Raw genomic sequence first — 6,221 nt, 5'->3', positions numbered from 1 at the left:
AAAAGCAATAAAGCCCATCAAAAACCAAACTTTACCATCAAGGTCTGCATGACATTGCCAGAAAATCAGCCAACTCTCACAAGTTTAAGTGTTCGGGAGGGGACAGATGGTGCACCCAGTGTGGTCAGATATGCCTCTGTGTCTCTCTGTGCTTTTGTTGTGGATTAATCTTAAATAAATTCTGGCCACACAGGCAATGTGTTGCTTAAGATGTGCATTGTGTAAAAGGTTGGTGTGATGTATGAAGGAAAGGATTTAATCTATCTGTGAAATAAAAACTGATGGATCCATGGAGGATAATTGCTATTTTTTTGCTCACCTCTTTAAAAGAAGCAAACACTTTTTTAAAAGTAAAATATTAGCATTTTTCACAACTTTAACACCAAATGGCAAGTCAAGGTTAAGATTCAGGGCATAAAAGCAGCTTAACACTATCTGTTGCTTTCCTCAGGATGATTGTCCATACTTGAGAGGGACACCTTTGAATCGGCAGGTTAGAGCTGAAACTACTGGCATATCAATTCGTTAGTCAAATTATCCGGAACAAGTTTGATAACCCAGTAATTACTCAATTGTGATTATTATTTGCTGGACCTCTATGATAGTAAACTGAAAATCCTACCTTTGTTTATTCGACCGTTGTTTGGATAAATCATGCAAGTCAAACAACTCTGCGGTTTGATGGCACTGATGGCAGTTTTCACAAGGTATGTCCTGGAGTAATGGAGGAAATGATCAACAATCCGAATAGAAAAGTTAGTAGCAGGGAGTTCAACAACAATACGGAGGCACAGGGGCTTACAAAAAGCCAGGTGAGCTGGAAAGGTGTCACGGAGGAGCAGTCGTTTTATTGTCCTATCAGCTGGCTAGCTAGGTGTACACTGAAGTCACACAAATGGAAACATGACAAGCATTGTGAACAAGAACACTAATAAGTTTTACAGACCCTCGTAATATAACTAAATGCAACACACACGACTAGTATTAAGTCTGTGCTATGCGAGTAAAATTAACATATATCCACTGCTCCTTAGCTTACCTTGCACTATCCCTCTATGTACAGTGTACGGGTTGACAAAAATTGTAACCAAGGAAACTGTCATCTCGTCTGCCATTGCTCAATTCAACATCGCGAACCTCCTTGGGAACGCCCCGTAGTGCCGTCGCAACCAATCAGGAGTGTGACTGCTTCCCCACATTCCCACTGACGTCATGCACGCTCGCATTGCCTCCGACTGCTGGTGGGAGCAGGGAGCAGCGGAGGGGTTGGCTTCTTCTCGACTGTAGCCTTTATGGAGGCGCGTTTCACTCCTCCTCACGCATGGGACTAAACGACGGGACTTTACCGATGAACTTACAGGTTCCAATGTTGACCCGAGCCGCAGCTCAGCCAGCGCAACAACAGTCCTCCTAAGGTATTTAAATGCTTTCCCTCCCGCTCCTTCAGTAACTGCTGAATAATTGGAAGAACGTAGGGAAAAATAAAAGCATCTGTGCGCGAGGCAGGAGGCTATGGACTGCTACTTGAACTCAGAAAGTCGTGAATTCACTGTGTAGTGAAAGTGTTAGCCGTTTTTGTATGTGTCTGGCACAAGACAAACTTCTTTAGTCTTCTTCGCAACGGGGGAGAATCTAATACTACGGTAATCTTGTTCTTGTACCGATTCATCGCCAACAAACGCACACCTTTGAGGGATCTTCACTCGCTGTCTTCGGTTTCGTGCCCGGAATCGTTGGGATGAAAACTTAGCTGGCTAACGTGCAGAAACTGTTTCGGCGTTAGTTTGCGGGTTGCAAAAAAAACAATAAAACCTCACTTTTCTCCGATGTTGCCCTTGAAAGTGTGTTGCTGAGCGGTGAAGGAAAAGGCAGGTGAGATTTGAGTGTGGGAATCTCTGGAATGCGAGGTCGCCGAGGGGCGGAGATCCAGACTCTCTGCTCCCACTAGATAAGCTTACCTTTACCTCACGTTCACTCGCTACATTCAAACTACGCCATATTTAATTACCGTAATCTGCATTTTAACTAGGGGCGTTTCTTTTAACGTGAACCCCACTGCTTTGCACTGTGCGAGAATCACCTACCTTTCAGGATACGGTGAACTCACCTTTATTGCCCCGGAAGCTGCAGAAGAAGCAGTGAAATTGCCTGGACGATCGCATGTAACTGCAGCATTCTTTCAGCTTGTTTGATTAGCTAGGTGGTTGTCTCAAATCGCATGTCACTCACTCAGGATTTGTGCCCTTCAGACATGTCCATTACCGTGTCCCACTTTGGTTTAAAAGTGTGTCTGATTTGAATGTGTGTGCCTCACATGCAACCAAACGCCCTCTGCTCAGTCTTCAAGTCATATTTCTAATAATCCGGTACTTGTCTGTGTGAACTATGACTTAAATCCCACAGTGAGAAATACCATTGCAACGGGAATAGAGAATTTTCCATTCAACTTTAATCCCTGTGTGTCATGTTGAAGCCTGACTAAAACCGAGGCAGAGAAAACTCAAAGATTACAGAAGCAGTTATTCATTTTTTTTAAATGATGTTTATTCACCAAAGGTCAAGTCTCATACTCTTATTGTTGCACAAAAGATGCTGGGAGCAGTGATACAAGTCTTTCCTGTTGCCATGCAGGTGTGGAGAGGTCACCTGACCTGCCTGCATCACTGATGTGACCATAGTGCAGTTAATTTTTTTTTCTTTCAGCCAACAGTGGAAGTGCATGTGGCAGATGAGATCATGTGTGAACTCTCTCTCACACTGGCTCAATCTCCACTACACACACACATACACACACAGAAGAACCTCTAGGTTACTCTCCTCGTGATTCACGTTACCGCACAAGACACACACTGCCACACAGCTGACAACCATTTAGGCTGGTTTGCTGTTGATTTGAAAGAACAGCGAGATGTTGGTTTGAGGGGTCCAGCTCTCCCTCTGTTTTTGTTTTTTAGTAGTTTCTGCTTGTACTCTAAGCAGTGACAATGTGTTTGGCACAAGGAGAGAGATTTTAGCAGGTCAGACGTTCAGCCAACCGGTTGTCAGTTTCATTTGTCATGCTGCATGTTGTTTATCACTCTTGCTGTACAAGATAGTGATGCATGTTTGAAAAACTCTCTGTATTGATTATGCAGACGCTAGTGTGAAAATATTACTTGCCTGAAGATTGCCTCAGTAGACAAAAACACAAACATGCTTGCAAAAGACCTTTTGTGAGTTGGTGTGATTGTTTGACCCAGTCTTCCTGGTGAGTTCTTTTTAATGAGAACTGACAACAGTTGAATAGTTCAGCGCCCTTTGGCGGGCCTCTCCTCCTTGTATTTCTTTCACCCCCTAATTCTGGCCCTACACCAAGGCTTAAGCCCTCACCCCTATGTTACATGTCAGATTTTCTTTTTTTCTGCTATGATCAAAAAGCATGTTCTCCCTCTTTTAAGAAAGGGAAAGTATTTGCAGTCTTTGCCTCATGGAAACAAAATGGTTATTTTCCTTGTGTCTGCCTGCATGTGTGTATTTAAGTAAAGTGCTGAAGTAACAGCCTCTTCTGTCAGTCAGGAAAGAGAAGGTCAGCATCTCTTATGCACAGTTCAAACGTTCAAGTGCTCTTAAAAGTGAAAGAGTTTTTACAGTGTGACAGTCAGCTTGTTGAGTTTTATTTTCTTCGTTGCCAAGCTTTCAGTGTATCTTTTATTGTATCCGTACATTCACAACATAAATGCAGAATTTATTCACATATACAGCTACTGTGGTGAGGCTCCAATGTCAGATGATAATATTTCATAGTGGCAATCTACCTAAGAAAAGCTTTATTCATCGTTTGGCGTGGAAAATCTTTTTGAAATCCCACCCCACATAGCTTCTTTCCAGTCCACATTAGCACGGTGCGGTCTAAAGTGGATTGATCTTTCTCCCCTGCCTCCCTTGAGAACAAACCACATCTAGTAGAGTAGGGAATTTCCATTGTGAACTTGTAATCTTTGTTGCATCACTCTAAAGACTTATAGACTGAACCAACAAGCAAACCAATTATTTGATGATGATAAATTCTTAATATCTAACTTTGAACCCTGATTCTAAAAAAGTGGACACTTTGTAAAACCTAATTAAAAAAGAATGAAGTCATTTTCAAACAACAACAGACAAAAGTGGTGAATCTCACTCCATCCTCGCTGAGTGTCTCGAGGATGCCGCTTTCATACCCAGTCATGATGCTCTCACCTGTTACCAATGAACCTGTTTACATGTGGAATGATCCAAACAGGTGTTTTTGGAGCATTCCACAACTTTCCCAGTCTTTTGTTGCTCCTGTCCCGACTTGTTTGAAACGTGTTGCTGCATCAGATACAGAATAAGCAGAAATTTACAAAAATCAATGAAGCTGATGAGGTAAAACATTTAATATATTGTTGTTGCACTGTTTTCAAATGACTATATGTCAAACGGGATTAGCAAATGATCACATTCTGTTTTTGTGTCCCAGGGTTGTATATTGTAAAGATATAACACAGTATTCTGAAGGATTCCAAGTTTAACAGTAAATCATGAGTTCGCGCTTTAGCTCACTCCCAAGTTAGATGTGGTTTCTTATCATATGTAAAAATGAATTTTCAATTAAAAAATCGTACTGCATCTATAGAGTGCATTCAGCCTTGCACTGGCTTCTGTGGATAAGCCTTGGCATGTGCGGCTGTTGGCTGATTGTTGATCTAACGGGATATGTAGATGGATTCCTGAAAGAGCCCCAGATTTCATGCCTTGGTTGGAAGCCAGACAGCTAAAGATAATACAGAACACAAAGCATGTCAGCGCTTTTAGAGATTAGGTGCACAATAGATTTTTGTCCGGTAAAATAGCCCTCCATAGGCCCGACATGCTGAGTTTGAAAGACGCCCCCTCATCAGTTTCTGCTATGTGGACAGCATCAGTGAAGGGACAGAGCTTTCCACTGTTGTTTGCTCCACATGCATCCTTACTACTAGAGTCTTCCTACAAGCTCATCACCCCAACAGTCCCGTCTATCTAAGCCTATCTGGCTGGCAGAATTACCTCAACAGGGCACATAATACCTTGTTGAATATTTCAAAGTGCTACTCATATTATCACTTCAGGCAAAAGCTCTCTCTTTACCGATGGTAAAAGGAGGAGTGGTACAGGAGTCCATCTCGGTCAAGTGCATGACATAACAAATAAGCACCCCTGAAAAAACTATAGTCATAAAAACATCTCATGACCTACAATGACACTTAATGCTGAACACTGATTTTTTGAGCCAGATGCCATACTGTTGTGAACAATTCAACAACCATACACACTAAGCTTTTGTTTGACATTAAAGCTCTACTAGATGTTTTCTTGTAATTATTTCCATTCCTGATTTATATGTTGATTTTTTTTTTATCCCAAGGGGACGACTTGAACTTGAACGTTATGTCTGGACAAATGTTTTGTATTTTCTTTCTGTCTTTATTAATGACTCAAACAATTAGCATTCATTTGATTTTAAAACTTTTATGTCAGTTGACTAATCGCTTAATTGGCTTATTGTTTTCAGCACATAAGCATAAGCGGTAAGCAAACATAAACTTAGGCTGTGTGCTTCTTGGTTTTGACTTTTTTTTCTTGGTAAACTCAAAGAGCTTGTTTGTGGGATCAGGTATCGTCCCAAAGTGGTATGCGCATGGACTCTGTGACTGGATTTAGTCAGATGGTGAAGGCATCTCCCCAATGTCAGGTTACATGACCACGGGGGTTATGCCTGTTCCCAAACTACAGCTGAAAACTGGCACAATCTGTAGGATTTGTCTGCCTCATCTGTTTCCATAGAACTCAACCAAGAAGAAGAAGATTCACTTCTTAAATGTCAAGGCATTTAAAAGACTGCTACAAAGTACAATTGTCTCTGAAAGGGACTTGTTGACATTGGAAATGAACAAATACAGTTCAAGCACATGACATTTAAAATGCCATTTTATAGATCCCAATATTTGCGGAGTTGGGAGTCAGTTTTTCTTTTCTTTGTCAGAGTAACTTGACACAGTGACAACATCAAAGCTGAAAAACCTATAGCCTTAAGGCAAAGGCACACATTTTGATACAACTTAAAAGAATAAGACTTGCTCTTTTAAGTTTTCGTCTGTAGAACAAAGCTTTGATAGCAGATCTACCCTAAGAATCAGAGAAATATCCCATAATAACCAGCAGTTTTATGTCTTATGTCTAAA

The 6,221-nt window shown here is 41.3% G+C and overlaps 1 protein-coding gene across 2 annotated transcripts in view; it reads left to right on the top strand.

Moving 5' to 3' along the window:
* The first annotated feature begins 1,246 nt into the window (after positions 1-1,246).
* Positions 1,247-6,221, top strand: part of pkp4 (plakophilin 4) — a 77,685-nt gene continuing 72,710 nt past the window's right edge. For both annotated transcript variants that reach the window (XM_041950250.1, XM_041950249.1), the window contains exon 1: positions 1,247-1,415. The gene's annotated coding sequence lies outside the window, so the exon portion shown is untranslated. The remainder of the gene's footprint in view (positions 1,416-6,221) is intronic.

The sequence above is a fragment of the Chelmon rostratus genome, chromosome 13, assembly GCF_017976325.1.
Source record: "Chelmon rostratus isolate fCheRos1 chromosome 13, fCheRos1.pri, whole genome shotgun sequence".
Lineage (NCBI taxonomy): Eukaryota > Metazoa > Chordata > Actinopteri > Chaetodontiformes > Chaetodontidae > Chelmon > Chelmon rostratus.
The sequence above is the reverse complement of the archived record's forward strand: the minus strand, read 5'-3'. Positions and strand labels throughout refer to the sequence as shown.